Raw genomic sequence first — 19,046 nt, 5'->3', positions numbered from 1 at the left:
TATACTATTTCTGGTTGGTACATATATCTGGCAGCCTAGAAAGAAAACCGATATTTCAGTATATAGCTAGGCAAAATAACAGGCAGGAAAATAGTAATTAAATTACAATACAGGTAGTCTTCGACTTACAACAATCCATTTAGTGACCATTTGAAGTTACAACCACACTGAAAAAAGTGACGTTTTTCACATTTATGACTGTTGCAGCATCCCAGTAATCACATGATTTACATTCAGCTGCTTGACAACTGACTCACATTTATGACAGTTGCAATGTCCTGGGATCATGTGATCCCCTTTTGCAACCTTCTGACAAGCAAAGTCAGTAGGAAAACCAGATTCACTTAACAACCATATTACTAATTTAACAACTGCAATGATTCATTTAACAAACGTGGCAAGAAAAGTTGTAAAATGGGGCAAAACTCACTTAACAAATTTCTCACAACATAAATTTTGGGCTCAATTGTGGTTGTGGTTGAGGACTACCTGTACAATAACAATATACTATTGGAGAAAAAAATTGCTTAGAAAAAATATATATAGTAAAGAGTTATAGATTTCAGAAGTCTGCATCTCTCTGTTTAATATTCATAGCTAGTAAAAATATTGGTTTAGTATTCATCATGTTGATAATTTTTATCTATACTTTTACCAACAGAATATATCCAGAAGTCACCAAATAACTACATTTTTCAAATTTTAGTAAAAAAAAAAGAAAAAAGGAAACAATGTTTCCATTAAGGTTTTCCCTCTTTGTGGAATTGCTTGTGTCCAGATGCCCACATTTGCAACCTTGCAGGCTTCTTCTGAGGCTTGCTATTGATGGTTGTTTTGAGTTCTTAAGAAGTACTCTCTTCGAATGGGAAGACAGTAACTGATTTAAAATTTTCTGTGCTCGCTTCTAAATGTTATGTTTAACCTTATTTCTTTAATGAAAGGGATTAGGGTTAAATTGCCTTTATCTTTGTTATGTGGGGTGCTAGCTGATTCTATTTCTATGGTTGTTTGATATTTGTCTTCATCAGCATCAACCTAACCAACCAGTTTTTCCAAAATTCTCAACATACATTTTTGTATTATCTAAATGTATCACAGCCACTCAATTCCAGTGGACTGTAATGGCAAGGTAAAGTTATCAAATAGGACTGTTCTGAACTATAGTGTTTTGAACCTGGCTGTCAACATGTATTCACCATTGCTCATCACACTTTTCAGGTCACAAACGATTAATGCACATGCCGTCATCAGGAAAGATGAATCAAGATTAATGGTGGTGGGAAGGAGGGGGAATTAAATCATGTTAAACTGCCTTTTGAAGTCTACTTAAAATAAAGTAGCAACAATGTAAGAAAGGAAGTGGTGTTACCTGTTGGGGTTTTTTCTGTCATTGAAATGACTTGTGTTAATGATTTTGATGTGGTTAACCTGAAAAAAAAAGATTAGGATATTGATGTCACTTCTGCATTTTGTTTTCAAGCAAACTGTTGTTCACTGAGTTTAGAGGGCAGTTCTTCTACAATCAAAAATGTAGAGCTATGGTGGCATATTTTGTAAGGTCTGACTTTGTAACATCAGGTTCATATTAGAGAAAAAAAGATTGGCTGAATATATTACTATTAGTTCTGATAAATTTCTGATTGATGGACTATGTGCAAAGTAGGAGGGAGAGTCCATTCATTAAAAAAACAGCACTAGTACTTTGAGACAGTGCTTCTTCAGAGTCTTTCACAACCTTTTATCCTTGAACTTTTTAGAACTATTTTCTTCCACATTCAAAAAACTTTGCAGTAAAATCCCAACAAATATATGGGCTGCATAAATATGCATATGTCAGTTTCTCAATTATGTGCATCTGCCAAGTTTATTTTTCTTATTTTGAAAGTTTGTCAAATCCACATTATAAAATTTGCCTTAAAAAGGTCTGAGATGTCTTAAGATAATTTGGTCTATAGTTGGTCTTTTTCTAGTTTGCCTAATACGCATTGTAGTATACTTTTTGCATGTTATTTTCACAAGTGTCATTTTTTCCTACAGATTTTATCTAGTAAACTTTAAAAATAAAGGAGAATATGATTAGCTCAGGCTTGAAATGAGGGGTCCTTGGTGCTCTCTGAGCTTGGTTGTTTTCTTGCAGACGTTTAATTACCCAACTAGGTAAGATCATCAGTGCTAGCAAGGAGTGGGGAGCTGACAGCAAATTCTACTCCTAAACTAGTATTGATGATGGCAAGTCTACTTTGGATGATGAAGCACCTGCAAGAAAACAGACAAGCTCAGAGACCACCAAGGACCCCACCCTGATACTTTTTTAAAAAATTGGTACAGTTCAAAATTTAAATAGAGGTAGTCCTCAACTGTAATGAAACCTGTTAGTCATATGTTGCAATGGCCATTAAGTGAAGTATCTGTTAATGAACTCCCCATTTCCACTCTCAAATGCAATCATTAAATGAATATGTGTCTCGTCACGTGGAACACTTGGGTTGCCTCAGGGATGAACAAAGGCCCTTAGAGGCCCCAACGCAGGCCCAGACCAGGGCCTCATCACCCGAGGCTCTGTTCCTTGTTCCTCGGCCTCAGCCTGCTCCCAAGCCAGCCATTCCCTGTCAGGCAAGGCCACCAAGGCCACTCAGGGAAAATGATTGGCATATCCGGTGCTTACAACTTGTAGGCCGAGGCCTACCTCCTATCCAGCCATCCTCTAAGAGACTTGTAGAACTCAGCCTGCTTCTCACTCAGCTCCAGGGCTCGGCGGCATCTAACTTACCTTTTTATTTCTTACAGAGAAGCCCGACTGATGTGATGTGAGACTCAGCTTTCTTTCAGGTCACAGTGACCTCTTGCTCTCCTAACTAGTAATAGTTCTCCTGGGATTAGAGGTCTCTTTTTAAAAAACAAAAACTCCACAAATTCAGCAAACAAAGGAAGCTCCCTATATCTCCCCTCTGCAGCTGAGTTAAGTTTGTGACATTTAGTACATTTCTCCCTAAGCTTCAAACACATTTTTTTTTTTTGGGGAGGGGGGGAGAGGAGAGGATTTCTAAATTGTGGTGGAATCTATGCACAAGCAACACTACTTGCAGAAAATAATTGTGTTCTCCGCCTCAGCCTCCCCTTTAATAAGCTCTGAATGACAAGAGCATGTCTCCTTCTCAATTCTGATCAGATTTTGGGATGATACGCATAAGGAAGAGATCTTTTGTTCCATCGCTGGAAACTGGTTTTGCTGATGGAAAAATACAATTATTTTCTGCTGGTTTTTGTTTTTTGTTTAATTACTGAATCAAGTTGTGGCAGTTTTTACTTATTTTCCTTTAGAATGTTATTCAAAACCAAAGTACTGTTACATAACTCTAGAAGTCAACTATATCCAATTTCTGTCGGAAACAGTAAAGTATCTTTTTTCAAAAATCATATTCTCATTTAACTCTGTTCTGGAGATACCAGCATGATATAATATCTTCATCTGGAAAAAGAATAAAGACGAATAACAACAGAGTAACCATAATAGAAGTGTGTAGTCAAACAACAGAGGTTAAATGTATTTTATTGAGATTTAAGCCAACTTCATTTGAAAATACACTGAAATTCATGCAAACCTTCAAGTTTTTAGAATAGACTTGTTGGCATTTTTCAGAATATGTTTAAAGATTGCATATTGAAGTCAAGTTTTTAAGGTGATGCTTTGATACATCTTTTATCTGTTCATAAATTATTAGTTGGAAGATAACTTGATTAATCACTCTAATCAGTTCTCTCATAATTTGAGAAAGGTAAGAGATAAGTTGAGAACCAGTCTTTCTCACAGTAGAAGTATCAGTCAACAACCAATAGCCAGAACTCAAATTGATATAGGTAGAAGAGCGAAATCCCCACACTGATAGGGATAATCAACTGTTTAGTGTGCTACAATCTAATTTACAATGAAGATTCTTGTTTGACCGTGCTGCATTGTCTCTCCAAAAGACAAGTGTGAGCCTAGTTCAGCTATGTAAAGTTAGGAGACTAACTATTATAGATTTATTATAAAACCCTTGGTCCTAAGATGAGATTTTTTGTTTATTTATAAATAGTTGAGCAATGCTATCTTGTGGATATAGAAAGTCAAAATACGGATAATTCTGTATTAATGAATTAGGATTTGAAAGTAAAAAACATCCAAACTTCAAAGTATACTTCTATAATTTTCATATTTCACTTTTAGTGAGACCTAAAATAAAACTATGAGAGTCAGAACTGTAATACTAAATGATTTTAATGTAATGGAGATAGAGATATTATTGTTAGCATGATTTTGAATTAAGCACAGAAATTTACTAGGCTTTGATTCCAATTTCCAAATAGTAGTTATAAATTTGAAAGTTTCTTGGAAAATAATACATTAGAAACTTTTCTTCATTCCTATTGCACCAAAATATTCATCAGGAATCTTTTTGGTGCGTCCTCATCATTATCCCAGCCCATAATCTGAATGAGTCTTGAGCATTATTAGTGTTCAATTAGTATAATTCCCCCAATTCTGATACAAACTGATGTGTTTCACCAGTTTGTAGACACAGTTAGGTGGTCAATGAATAAACAAATGAATAATGAGCTAATCATGCTAAACAAATTGACCCCTAACTTTCAAACTTCCAACTGCTGAATACTACTTGATTGTATCAATAAAAGATTCTGAAACTTTAAAAATTGTATTACGCATATATGAGAATTGGCAGGAATGTGTTTATGGATATTCTAAATCATCCAGGTCATGACTGTCCCAAAAGATCTTTTTCCAAGAGGCAACTTATTGATTTTTTTCTTTGAAAATGTTTTGCTTCTCATCTAATCTTGATCCAAACTAACCCTGAAAAAGCTTCTTGGATAGGAAGTGAAATATTAAAAAAAAACCAAGAAAATCCATTCGCCTTTTACAAAAAGCACTTTCGGCAAGCATGTTTGGGAGCTAACTTGCATAGTTTGGCCCCAACTGCAATGGATAATTTATGGCTGTCCTGATTTTTCTAACTTATCTCTAACTTATCTCAACATTCCTCGCATATTGCTAGTAATATAATTCAGTGGTGCTACATGGTTGCCCTCTTAAAATTAATTCGCTTGAAGTTGGAAATTTGTGCTATATGTCTATTAGGATCTTACCGTCCTGTTATCTTTCAGGCAAATTGAATTTTGCTCTGATGATTCTGAACTGTCCATAAAGGCAACTTTGCTTTTAAGTTATTACACTGAATTTTGCTGAGGGTAACTGCACACAAATTTACAGCACTGCAATTAGAATATAAGTTAAAGCAAAATAGCATGTATTTTACATATGTACAAAATCTTTGCAACTTGCTGAAAATAGAAAGCAAAATATACACATGGTTTCATGGTTGAAAATTTAAGCTAAAAATGAATTTCAGGTCCAAACCACCAGGGGGAACTATTTTTTAAAAAATCTGGTACAGTAGATTAGTCTATTCTGAAGTGATGGACATGCAAATGTTTACCCAAAATTTTAAAAAATATAGACAGCTCGTAGCATATGATGAAATGCCCTAATGATTAAATTATGAGGAATGTATTCCTGTTGGTAAATTATTATATTTTCTGACAGATTAATTTTAGGCAATGGTTTCCTATCTGTCCTGTGTGAATTAAGGTCAGAAGAACCAAAGTTTAATTAAATAACTTTACAGTATTTCCAGCTTATTTAGTATGTATATGTTCCACACAATTCATGATGGATTATTTGCTTAGTATCCATGTAAAGCCAATAAAATCACAATAATTGTTGCCTGAAAGTTTTCCATACTTGCTTCCTTTTATTTATGATTCTTTTTCTTCAAAAATACCCATTTAGCCACTTTGATCTGAAAAGATGTAGTTATTTTGTTTGTTTATTTTGACTTATTTTGTGGCAATAAAATATTTGATTCATACCACACACATTTCTGGTCTTTTCATCAATCTTTTGTGTTTAATGCAGTTACTAGATACACTACAGCGCTGCATTGTAGCAACATGCTCCAATACAATTCACCAGTTCTGCAGTGCCAGGACAAAAAGGTTTATGTGAGTTTTACAGTCACACAAAGAGTAGCACCACCAGCATATCTACTTTACAATCCCACTCGAAGCAGTCTGAAACAAATTCATGGTCATTGTTACTTCTGGCAATCTCAGAAGCAGAAAAGTATAAATGCAACCCATTGAGCAAAATTGCTTGCTCTTTAGCTGATTAATAGAAGATGAAAAATATCTTCTAAGTATTAGAAGGTTGCTATGGTGTTCTAGACTAGGGGTATCAAACTCAAGTCATGGCATCACATAATGTTTTGGGACCTTCCCCCCCTTTGCTAAACCGGATGTGGGCGTGGCCAGGGTGTGACACATCTGGCCCGTGGGCTGGGAGTTTGACCGCCCTGGTCTAAACAAAGCCAGAAAAGGCTTTCCTATGGTTCAATACCAAAGCCTCTTGGCTCTTGACACAGGGTTGATCTGGAAGGTTTTTACCACACACACCCAGCAAGCATATAGGCACTGATACATGTTTGGATTACTTTTAGGTTGAAATTGGAATACAGGCAGGCCTTGAATTATGACTGGTTGCTAAGTGGCTATTCAAAGTTATAACGGATACCCCAAAAGGGACTTATGACCTGCTTTCAAATTTACACTGTTCCCTCCGCATGAAGGGTGCTCAGCAAACAACTTGCATTTTAGCCATAGGCGGTGCCTTGTGGTCACATGACCATAATTTATGACAGTTTTGCCCACAGTTTTACCAATAGAGCCAAGCATATTTCTTTAATGACAGCTGTATTTGCTTAACCGCTGCAAAAGTCAAAAAATGAGTCCAATGTGCTTTATGACTATCACGACTTACAACTATTGCTAAGCCTAAATCACTGTCATAAGTCAACTACCTGCAGTAGTTCTTTTGATAAGCCAGTGCAGAATTAACAACAGTAGAAGAAAATGCCATGCCCACATCTAGTTTCCTTAAACTAAGACTTATTATCCTAACAACAGTTTAGACCTAGACGTATACCTGGCTGATCCTTCAAGCTGCTCAGGCTTGACCAATGAAATTCCTGTTAATGTAGGCAGGAATCTGGGCATGCATGCTGACACCAAGTAATCTTGTGAGATTTCCTCCAAAATATAGCCATCGGTTATTTTTATGCTATTCACAATGCCTTCTTCAGAAGTCCTCATTGACCCAAACTCACATATCCAGCACACATACAGCAATTCTGAAGTTTTTTTCCAAAATAATTTCCAAACTTCGATAACTTGGAAGTTTTCCAGAACTGGATAGCTATGTAAACCCATAGAAGGAAGCTTCTATAGATTCTGGAAATTTTATGGAATGCAGAACAATAGAGTTGGAAGGTATCTTGGGCGGTTTTCTAGTCCAACCCACTGTTCAAACAGTAGACTCTATGCCATTTCATTCAAGTGTCTGTCCAGTCTCAAAAGCCTCCAGTGATGAAGCACCCACGACTTCTGAAAGCAAGACATTCCATGGTTTAATGTTTTTCACTGTTAAGAAATTTCTCCTTAGTTCTAGGTTATTGTTCTCCTTGATTAGTCTCCATCCATTGTTTCTTTGTCTTACTTTCTGATGCTTTGGAAAATAAGTCTATTCCCTCTTATTTGTGGCAGCCCCTCAAATATTGGAGCATTGCTTTCATGTCATCCCCTAGTCTTTCTTTTTTCTAGACTAATCATACCCAATTCCCGCAACCCTTCTTCATAAGTTTTAGTCTCCAGTCCTTCAATTATCTTAGTTGCTTTCTCTGCACTCTTTCCAAAGTCTACACATCTTTTTTATAATGTGGTGACCAAAATGGGATGCAGTATTTCAGATGTGATTTTATTAAGGCTTTATAAAGTAGTACTAATATTTCACATGATCTTGTCTCTTATCCCTGTTTATGCAACCAAGGATTGCGTTAGCTTTTTTGGCTGCTGCCTCATACTACTGGTTTATATTTAAGTGATCGTCCACTGGGACTCCAAGATCCCTCTCACAGTTACTGCTTTTGAGCCAGGTTTTACCTAATCTGTACTTGTACATTTTTTCTGCCTAAGTGTTAAACCTTACTTTTCTCTACATTAAATTTCATTTAGTTGAATAGTTGGATAGGGCCCAGTGTTCAACTCTGTCAAGATTATTTGGATCCTGAGCCCATTACCTGGGGTGTTGGCTATTCCTCCCAGCTTAGTGTCATCTGCAGATTTGATGTTCTCCTTCTATTCCCTCATTGTATTTTCCAAACTATTGCCAAATTTGTTTTCTAGGCCTTGGTCTTCCATCTATTTCTACTGTTTAACAGACCGAGATACTATCTTGCAATTGTCTTCCTAGGCATCCATTGTTATTCCCTGTCTTTTTTGGAAGGAGAAGACTTGAATTCTATAATTATCTTTCTCCCTCTAGTCCCTACATTGCCTTAGCTATCAGTTTCCTTAACTTGAATGCTAAGTGTCCATGCAGGCTATTTCTCTAAGGTCTCGATCTCATCTACATATTCATACGCTAACCTAGCCACAGTTAATATATTTATTACTCTGCTTCTGTATTTCCAAAAGATAGAATATCTGATAGACTATCATTAACATTATTATTATGAACATAGTAAGTCACAATTGCTTCAAATTTTTATCCTACGATCATGCTAGTTTGTGTGTCTGTGTATGTCCTTTAACTGCTTGGACTAATCCCTGCAGGTCCAAGGTCTACTCAGTTGGCCTCATGCCAAAGATGGAACTAGAACTCACAACCTCCCAGTTTATAGTCCATTGCTTTAGCCATTACATCAAACAGGCTTTCTTAACTGCAGATAATACTCAACTTACTTAACAACTGCAATTATTCACTTAACAGCTGTGGCAAGAAAGGTCATAAAAACTCACTTAACTGTCTTGCTTCGCAATAGAAGCTTTGGCCTCAATTGTGGTTGTAAGCCAAGGACTACCTTTACTCTAAAGAGAAGATAATGGTTTCTCCTGTCCAGTCATATCTGACTCTTGGGTGTGATATGCATCTGTTTCTTAGCCAAAAGAGCCAGGGCTGTCTGAAGAGCCTTCTGTGGTTATGTGGCCAACATGTCTATATGCCGAGGCAAATTGAATGCTGTTACCTTCCTACCAAAGTGGTACCTATTTATCTACTTGCGTTTGTATGTTTTCAAACTGCTAGGTTGGCAGGAGCTGAGACAAGAATGGTAACTCACCCTGCACACAGTGCTTGATCTCAAACTGGCAACTTTCTAGTCAACAAGCCCAGGATCTTACCTGCTAGATCACTGCCTAGTGTTGCTCCACTCTATTCTTTAATAAATACATACTCTTTAATAAATGTATATATGTATATGGCTCCAAGGATTGTAGAAGAAGTCAGTGATGTGCTAGAGAGAACAAAAAGACGTGCAGTTCTTCAGATCTGACATGTAGACATGACCTCACGTTCCTCAGCATTACTATTTGTTTGCACTTTTTAATATCCCCATTCAAAACGTGTGTGTATAATAAAGGTTAAGCATTGAAAGAGGCAAGCTGCAATAGTACTCCACCCATAAAGCAGAATTAACAGGCATAACAAGGACTAATTGTTCAAGAATGACGAGATGTTAAGTGCCAGTAGAAATGGAAAGGGTTGAACACCAAGCCCAAATGGCTAAGCCTATCTCCAGAGTGTGGGAACAATCATAATGGCCTGGCTTCCATTTTTTTCCATTGCATTATTAATTTAACCCAAGAGTCAGCAAGTTTCAGATCCTGAAGGCCACTGTACTCTTTTTACATTTTTCTTCTGTGAAAGATGCAGTTTGTTTCATGGGGATCATAGTTACCAGTTTCACTCATCTTTCTAAAAATAATAATAATTTTGAAACCTATATAAGAACATTGTATGCCAATTATATTTCCTACAATTTTATTTTAATTTGAGCTGCCAAGAGTTTGGTGTTTTGTTTTTCCATTTTATGATACCTACTTTTCATATGATCTACTTTTGTTCTTTTTTATCGGGATGTGGGCTTTTTTAAAAAAAAACACTCTAAGGGAGGTAGTCATTAAAATCTAGTAAGAAGCATTTTTAGGTCAATGACTAATTCTTCTCAAACCCCCATTTATAAACTTATTGATTATCCCAGGTTTATTTATAGGAAAAAGATAGCAAGTCTTACCTCATGTTTTTAAACAATGGCCCAATGGTTTTGCTCCTGTTGGGATATCTGTTTCCTCTTGACTAAATTTTCTCACATACTTTGATGATCAAGTTCCTGGATTAAGATGATCTTGTGATTGTATATGCCTTTTCACTAAAACATTCTGAGAATATTGGAGGAAAAAAAATATTCTCTGGACCTTCAAAAATGGTGTTCAAGAAAAAGGTGTTACACCCCTTGACTTCCTTATACAAAGTACAAAGGTGGCATGGTACCATCCTGGAAGTGAGTACCATTTTTGGAATACACACAATTTATCAAGGCTGCTCTCAAAATATCACATCTGGGGTGGTGACAAGAGGCCTCTGTGTAGAAAGGTTGCATGACAAAATGGTTGCTTCTTGAAGGAGATTTATGGAAAAGTGGACTAAGCTATGACAGGATAGGGAGGAGGATGTGGGACTCAGCAGGATGAGGCGGCTTGGAGGGAAGGTCTCAACGAGGGTGGGAAGCAGAACACAGGGTGCCTTATGGGGTGGGGAGTATTTGGAAGCCATGTGTGCTCTGGGGAGATGCTACTGGATTGAGTCCCAGGGCCTCATCAAGACACTGTGTTTCGTTTAACGATCTGCACAATCACTTAACAACTGGGAGAGCAGGGATGGGGGCATTAAGCAAGGCAATCACATCAATCACTTAATGACTGTCACAACTTGCAACCATAGTGGGCAGTCTCCATTACAGTTCAAGTCGAATTCCTATATGCATCAGTACTACAAATCAGAGAAATTGTAATATATATTAGGGCAATGCATACAACATTGTTTCCTCCTTTTTCTATTGACAATATAAAATAAATTAGGTCCCAAGGTAGTGACTGGCCAGCCTAGAGAGCTTTGTCTGTCTAGAGTATCATTTTCCGCTACTGGTTCTCCAGAACTGGTCAGAACCTACTGAATATCACCTCTGCTTCAGAATAGCCAACATTGCCTGTGCTGAGAATTCTACGAGTTGAAATCTAACATTGATTGTATCCAGGTTCTACTGTGGCATGCTGTGGCAGTAAGAACCTGGGTCTTTGAATTTGTATTCTTCTATTGGTCTATTCTTGCTTATCAGCTACTGTTTTAGCTGGTATATGAGCATACCTATGCAAGTTTCTTCATCTTTTCAAGTTCCATGAATCTGCAGTGATGGTTGGATTGTTACTATATAGGAAGTGCAGAATCTGGCTACCCCCATTTTCTTTGCTGGAGACCAGATGGGAAGATTGACCATGGAGAACACATGATCACAGAACACTGTACCTGGTGATTACCCAGTACCCAAATTCTGATCATCTAACCATGGGGATGCTGCAAAGGTTGTAAGGACTGATTGTAAGCCACTTTTTCAATGCCATTGTAACTTTGAATCATTGTTAACAAATGGTTGTAAGTTGAGGATTACTGTAGTTATAATGAGCAAACCCTGTAGAGAAAAATACATATAACTTGATTTAACAAATTTATATAGATGTCCATTACAAGACATGACTTTGGACGGTACACAACACATAAAAAATAAAAAACCTGATAAAAATACGATAAAGTTAAAAACAAAAGAATAAAATAATTACAAGCTAGTGGGAGATATAACCATCACTTAGCACTACACAACCATCTTTCTGGTTCTGAAAGTACAATCTGATTTCCATCGGTTTTGTCTTTATACAAATAAGATTACTATTTATATAAATTTCTATGCTGCCCTTTTACAAGGTGACTCTGGATGAGAGAGATGGAACTTAGGTGTCTCAGCAAAGCGTCTATTTATGGTCTCAAGTGTTTTAAGGGGCACTATATCAAAATTTGGAGTATGTACATGGTTACTATAGGTAGTCCTTAATTTCTGGCCACAAACTGAACCCAAAATTTCTGTTGCTAAGCAGTTATTAAATGAGTTTTATCCCGTTTTACAACCTTTCTTGCCACAGTTGTTAAATGAATCACTACAATTAAGTTAGTAACATAATTAAATGAATCTGGCTTCCTCATGTGTTTGCTCGTCAGATCGGAAAAGGTGATTATATGCCTCTGAGACAGTGCACTGTTAAAAATACATGCAAGTCACGAAACATTGCATTTTGATCACATCACTATAGAGATGCTGCAAAGGTCATGTGAAAAATGATCATACAGCACATTTTTCAGTGTGTTGTAACTTCATTCACTAAACAAATAGTTGTTAAGTAGAAAGGTACCTGTAGTCCAGTTTCTTCCAGAAGCGCTTGGAATATAGTCATATTATTTCAAAACTGAAGACCAATATATGTGAAAGACATCAGATCATCAAGTTACCACATAAGTTTTTATTACAGTAAAATTATTTGTCTTTAATGACCCATTACATTTTTTCCTTTGTTTGCATATGCTTCTCAAAACTCATTATCATGAGAACCACTGTTTACTGATGAGTGAAACTCTCAGTGGTGTATATAAACCAGAGGTCTCAAATTTGGCAACTTTAAGACTTGTGGACTTCAATTCCCAGAATTCCTCAGCCAGCTATGCTGGGAGTTGAAATCCATAAGTCTTAAAGTTGCCAAGTTTGGGGACCCCTGATATAAGGAATATTAGAATATTTGTATTAAGGTGATTGAGAAAAAGAGACACATATATTTATTTCAGTATTTTAATCTTGTTTTCTTTTTTACATAACTACTGCCTTCTAACAACTAAGAATTGATTGATTAAACTAAGAACTAAGAATTGATTGATTAAAAAGTCAAGCTGCATCAAGTCACGACAATGTATCAATCTACTTGATTCAGAATGGACACAGGGCAGAAATTAAATTCAATTTTCTAGAAGTGGGAGACTGGAGCATGTGTTTGCAAACTGCTCCCATCTCTGCTCCTCACTACACCTTGATGGACTAATGTCGTTAGTTAGCCCAGTTGTTCTGTCCATGTCACAGCCTTCTAAATTACCAGACTGTCTCCTATTAAACCATTGTCACAGATCTGGACAATGTTCTCTATTTTAACTGGAGACAGATAAATGAATAATTCTATTGACTGAGTAGCAGGTTTTCCTTAAGCTTTTAATTTATCACCATAGACTGAACTCACATTATTGTTTCACATACTTTTCAGCTTTAAAACTGTCACATTCTGTACACTGTGTTTTCACATATCATTCATCTGACACTAGCCTTTAAATACAACTTTCTGATGTTTATTTTTCCCGTGTGGGTATTTAGCTATAAAGTGGTAACTAGAAATGTCTTTGGAACTATCTGACAGATATTGTAATCCTACAAACCTCAGTGGGAGACTCATCTCTTCAAAGATGCTATTTCATATCAGTTATTTAACACTTTGCAATGGGACATGATTAAGTATAAATGAAATATGCCAGCTCCCAACTGAGCAAAGCTGGTTGTAAAAGTGGAGGGAGGATTACATTTCTAATTGTCAAGAAATCACATGTTACATGTCTCTAGCTCCTTTGTATGCACCTTTTTATTATGGGGATGTAGGGTTTTTTATTATTGGGACATAAATAATTTTTACTACAGCTCAAAGCACTGGAAAAAGAAACCACATGTATAAATTATCAGGATTAATTTCAATTAAATTACGAAGGTGCTGAATAACTGGTAATTATCACAGGTCCTCAAACTTCTGGTCTTCCCAGTACCCTTGGGTCACATAATTGTAATTTATGATCTTTCTTGCTGACATCTCAAAAAGTCAATGGAAAACTGTCAGGGAAGGTTGCAAGTTGCTCTGGTAAGCACTTGAGAGAGAAGTCAAGGAGGCTATCTATGTTAAAATTGAACAGTCTTCCTTCAATAGAGAGGGATGGATACCACGCCATCCTTTTAGCAGTTTCAAGAAGGCTCTACATCCATATCCATTGATTTAGATGACTTTGAGGATACAGATAAATCCCTAAGTGGCCTCAGAGAGCTAATGATCAACTCTCAGAGTGCTAATGGCAGATGGGTGCGAAGAATAAAAAAAAATCCTTCCATTCCCCACCAGTCAGTTAGAGCTCTGGTTAAGTTGCTCGCATCCTCTACATACCACCTGGCAGAAGATATTTCTGGCCTTGCTGCATTTGGGCCGTCTACCTGCCTTTTTGTAGCCTGCCTGGAATTTACTTAACTTAGGATGCCTCCTTAATGATGACAATATGAAAGTGCCGGGTATCATTGCTAAGAGATGCAGTCATGTGACATCACATTTTATAATCCCGTCACTTAGCAATGGAGATTCTGGCTCCCAATTACCAGAAATATCCAAGGATTGCCTTTATTTAAAATACACTTTGTGTACTTTAGATTAAATACTAACTTATCAAATACTAAGGTTAAATATTAGTATTTAAATATTAGTATTTAACTACTGGAGGAAGGTAACTTTCATGGGTTCAGTTTAAAATGGAAATTACTTGATCAAGGAATTAATTCTACAATGAGAAACAGATTCAGTCTAACTGGGTTATTATTTATTAGTTATGTTAATTTGCTTTAATATTTATTTATATCCCTTTATTATTATTTTTACAAATGACTCAAGGCAGTGAACATATTCAATGCACCTTCCTCCTCCTATTTCTCACCCGTCTCCAACAAACTTTTGAGTTGAGTTGGGCTGAGAGAGGATGACTGGCCCAAGGTCACTCATCTAGCTTTCATGGCTAAGGCAGGACTTGAACTCATAGTCTCTTGCTTTCCTGTATAGACAGGTTGTTTTGAACCAGAATGTTTAATATGGGGGTTTAAAATATGTGCATACCTGTTCAAATATTATATATTTATTCACAGATACCCTATCACCTTTCTCCTTTTTTAAATCCTCTTGGTTTCATTTGCTGAGATTTTTGGTTAACTCAGTGCTACATCTGTTACTGAGGTTATTTTTACATTTGTTTATAAAAATAAACAATTGTTTTATATTTTTACGGTTATACTGAATTGTTCGCCATTCAGTCACCTTCTGTGAGATTGGCAGCTATATAAGTATGGAGTATAAATAAAAAATAAATTGTGGGGGGGCTGGTTGCCTGAAACACTTATGAAGCCTAAGAAAATATATATCTGAGTTCAGTCCGTCGTGGAACCACACTGAATGTTTCAGAGCCAGTTACTATCTCACAAAGATTTTATTTTGGGAAAAGCTGAAAAGAGCCATGCTTGATACTCAGACTTGCGCTCCTGGAGAATAAAAAATGGTACAAAATTAATGGGGGGGGGAATAATCTCACTCCAGCCAATTATTGTCCTGATAGCTACCTTACAAAAAAATAGATTTACACAATATGGGAAACTTTCGCGTACAGATAATCCTCGAATTATGACCACAGAGGAGCAAGACAGATGTTGAGAGTGTTGTCCCTTTTATGACCTTTCTTGCCACAGTTGTTAAGTGAATCATTGCAGTTACTAAGTTACCAAAACAGTCAATGGAATCTGGCTTCCTCATTGACTTCGCTTGTTAGGAGGTCGCAAAAGGGGATCACATGACACACAGACACTGTGATCGTCATACATAAGAACCAACTGCCATGTATCCCGGTTTGTCGGCTTCGCGGCGGCAGGGATTTGCGGCTGCGCGATCCCTGCCGCGCTAGCCGTTTTGGGCTCCGACCCAGGCGGGTGCGAGGAGCTAGGCTGCCCTGCAGGGGCAGCTGAAGGTAGGGGATCCGGAGAAGGGTTTGGGGTGTTGCAGACTCCCTCCTGGCCGGCAGAACTCCCTTTTCCCAGGACGGTGCAGCGGCGGTCTGTAATGGCCGCCACAAAGAAGCTGGCAGCCGGGTAAGAATGCGCAGGAGGAAGTGGAGAAAGTGATTGAGAGAAGAAAGTTTTTCTTGGCTCCTAGGACTCTAAGACATATTTAATAAAATTCCTGAAAAGTATGACTTTCTGAATAATACCTGCCAGAAGAGGAAAAAAGCGGCTGTTTGAAGGTGCTGAAAGGATAGCTTTCCCTCTTTTCCTACGGAATAAATAACTGGATATTAAGAAACCTATTTCTTTTAGGTGAAAATTGGTTTTAAGCGATGAGTGGGAAGAGAGAGGATTAAAAAGAAAATATTTGTATGCTAAGACTTTGTTGGAGCAGATGCCTTAAGGATTTGAAGACTAGAATATATTGCAATAAGATTTTAAACAGATTTGGACTTTCTTTCTCTTGGATTGATATTACCCCAGAAGGAGAAAGTGAGAACTCTGCCTTGGTTTGGACTGACTGATAACTTTGGGACTGTTTTATTTTTTTTATTCTCTTTTGAATATTCTGGTTGTTGTAAGAAGAAAGAAGGGGAAAAGAAAAGAAAAGATTTATAATGGCTCTTTCTGTTGAGGAACTAAGAAAAGAATATGAACAAGCAAAAAAAAAATGGTAAAGATGGTGTGGAAGAAGCTTTCCTTTTCTTAGAAATGGCGCTTATTAATTATCAACAAACATTACAACAGATGAAGACAGCAGAGGAACAAGAAAGAAAGGAAGGAGCCATTTTTAATGAATCTCAGAATTTGATCCAGAAAGAAGGAAGAGAGAAAGAAAAGAAAAGAAGAGAAAAGAAGAAAACTAAAGGACTTAAGGACTTAAGATCTAAAAAACATTTAAGAAAGGGAAAAATAAGGTGCAAAACCAATATGATGATAGTAAACAAAAGGGAAAAGGAATACGACAGAGAAGGGAAGCTGGTAAGGCAGAGGCTAGAAGAAGGGGGTAGAAAGGTTTGTTGGGAGAAGAAAGAAAGGGAAAAGGTGGAAAAAAGCTACAATGTTTTGAAATTAAATGAAAAAAAGAAATTTTTATGGATAATGGATAAAGTATAATTTTTTTTAAAAAAAAAAGATTTTGCAAGGTACATAAGATGAGATGGTAGTATTGTAATGATTTAAGAGTTGATAAGAGATTAAAATGTTAAAATGTTTAAAAATGATTGGCTTTAAAACTTAATAATAGGGGAGGTTTAGAATATTGTTTTAATTAAAGAGTTTAATAAGACTATGGTATTGATGTTATTATAAAATTTTTATTATAGTATCTTTTTTTAATATTTGGATTTATTGTCTAATTATGTACTTAATTATGTTGGATGTATCAGTTAGATAGAATGTACCAAGCAAAATCGGATTGGGTATTAGATATTACTTTAAAGATTAATTTGATTAACTTGGGGGGAGATAGAAAGGCATCATACTCTGATTAATGATTTCAGGAGAAACTTATTTTCTTTTTTTTTATAAGGAATGAGACAAAGGGATGATAAGAAATGGACAAAAGATATAAATATAATGATTCAAACTAAGATGATTAATTAAGATAGAAGTAAGAAGTGTGAAATATGTGGGGAAGTTAATATAGAAGGCTTAGAATGGTAAATAAAATAAGTAATGATATGTAAGATGAGCATGAATATAATTGAAGTCCATGAAGAGAGAGACACCTGGGTCCAAGTTACTTTCTAAAAAGATTTTTTTTATGTTTTGTGTGTTGTGTGTATATGTCTTTTTGGGGGGGAGAATTAGTTAAAACTTGTAGAAATATAGAATGAGAATAATGGTAACTAAGTCAGAAAGAAACAGATGAAATAATAATAATGATATTGAATAAGAGTAAAGAGAAGTAAAGAGAAATTGAATAAGAGGTTTTGGTATGTTGTATGGAAATGGTTTAAAACAGAATTATAATTTATCTGACTTGTTAAATTGACAATGAAAAAAGGTTTAAACATGTAATGAATAATGATAATTTGTGTGTTTTAAAAATTAATAAAACTTGTTTTTTTTTTTAAAAAAAAAAGATTGATACTCAGACTTGCGCTCCTGGAGAATAAAAAATGGTACAAAATTAATGGGGGAAAAATAATCTCACTCCAGCCAATTATTGTCCTGATAGCTACCTTACAAAAAGATAGATTTACACAATATGGGAAACTTTTGCGTACAGATAATCCTCGAATTATGACCACAGAGGAGCAAGACAGATGTTGAGAGTGTTGTCCCTTTTATGACCTTTCTTGCCACAGTTGTTAAGTGAATCATTGCAGTTACTAAGTTACCAAAACAGTCAATGGAATCTGGCTTCCTCATTGACTTCGCTTGTTAGGAGGTCGCAAAAGGGGATCACATGACACACAGACACTGTGATCGTCATACATAAGAACCAACTGCCATGTATCCCAATTTTGACTGGGGATGTTGCAACGGTCGTACATATCATCATAAGACCCTTTTTCCAGTGCTGTTATATAACTTTTGAATGGTCACTAAACGAATGTTTAGAACCACCTATGGAATTAACAAGAGCTGGCTTGGCATTCAGAAACATGCTATGCTTGGATCTGTCAACTGTATTTTGATATGTGATGGTTTGGATGCCACAGCTTGCCAAGGGAAGGGATGAGTCTTCTACCACTGGCTGAACCACAAATTACCCAACTCCTGATCCAGCCCAACAGTAAGAAGGGGGGCAAAAGGGTGCCTCATCCAGTTCAGACATCTGAATCTGGATGACACTTGTTCACGCCATACCTGTTAAACCAGCAATTGTTTTCTTTTCCTCCTTTTCTTCTTCTTCTCCTTTCTCTTCTTTTTCTTTTTCCTTCTTCTTCTTCCTCCCTCCTTTGTCCCCCCACTCCCCGATCAATTATCACCTATTTACCCCGTCTAGGGGGGATGCCAAGGCAGGAGCCTCACGCGTCCCTGGGCTTCCACGAAGTGACACTTGGCACATCTGCCGCTCCGGAGCCATCAATGGAGTGGAAGACGGCGATCCTAATAGCCCTTTACCCAGGGCAGCCGGTTCTCCTCGTTTCGCTTCGCCCGGTCTTCCCGCCCGCTTGGCAGCAAGCAAGGCACCGACCTTCCCACCCACTT

The 19,046-nt window shown here is 36.8% G+C and overlaps 1 long non-coding RNA gene across 2 annotated transcripts in view; it reads right to left on the bottom strand.

Moving 5' to 3' along the window:
* The window catches only part of LOC148128770 (uncharacterized), a 46,751-nt gene extending 33,983 nt beyond the window's left edge, over positions 1-12,768 (bottom strand). The window contains exons 1-2 of one of the 2 annotated variants that reach the window (XR_015746142.1): positions 12,409-12,768; positions 1,370-1,428 (exon numbers count right to left, since the gene is read on the bottom strand). This is a non-coding gene — a long non-coding RNA (uncharacterized LOC148128770). The remainder of the gene's footprint in view (positions 1-1,369; positions 1,429-12,408) is intronic. The other variant, XR_015746141.1, reaches the window with a different exon arrangement.
* Positions 12,769-19,046: the final 6,278 nt, after the last annotated feature.

Source organism: Notechis scutatus, chromosome Z (genome assembly GCF_049901735.1).
Source record: "Notechis scutatus isolate UNSWTSFEM ecotype Mainland chromosome Z, rNotScu1.2, whole genome shotgun sequence".
Classification (NCBI taxonomy): Eukaryota; Metazoa; Chordata; class Lepidosauria; order Squamata; family Elapidae; genus Notechis; species Notechis scutatus.
The sequence above is the reverse complement of the archived record's forward strand: the minus strand, read 5'-3'. Positions and strand labels throughout refer to the sequence as shown.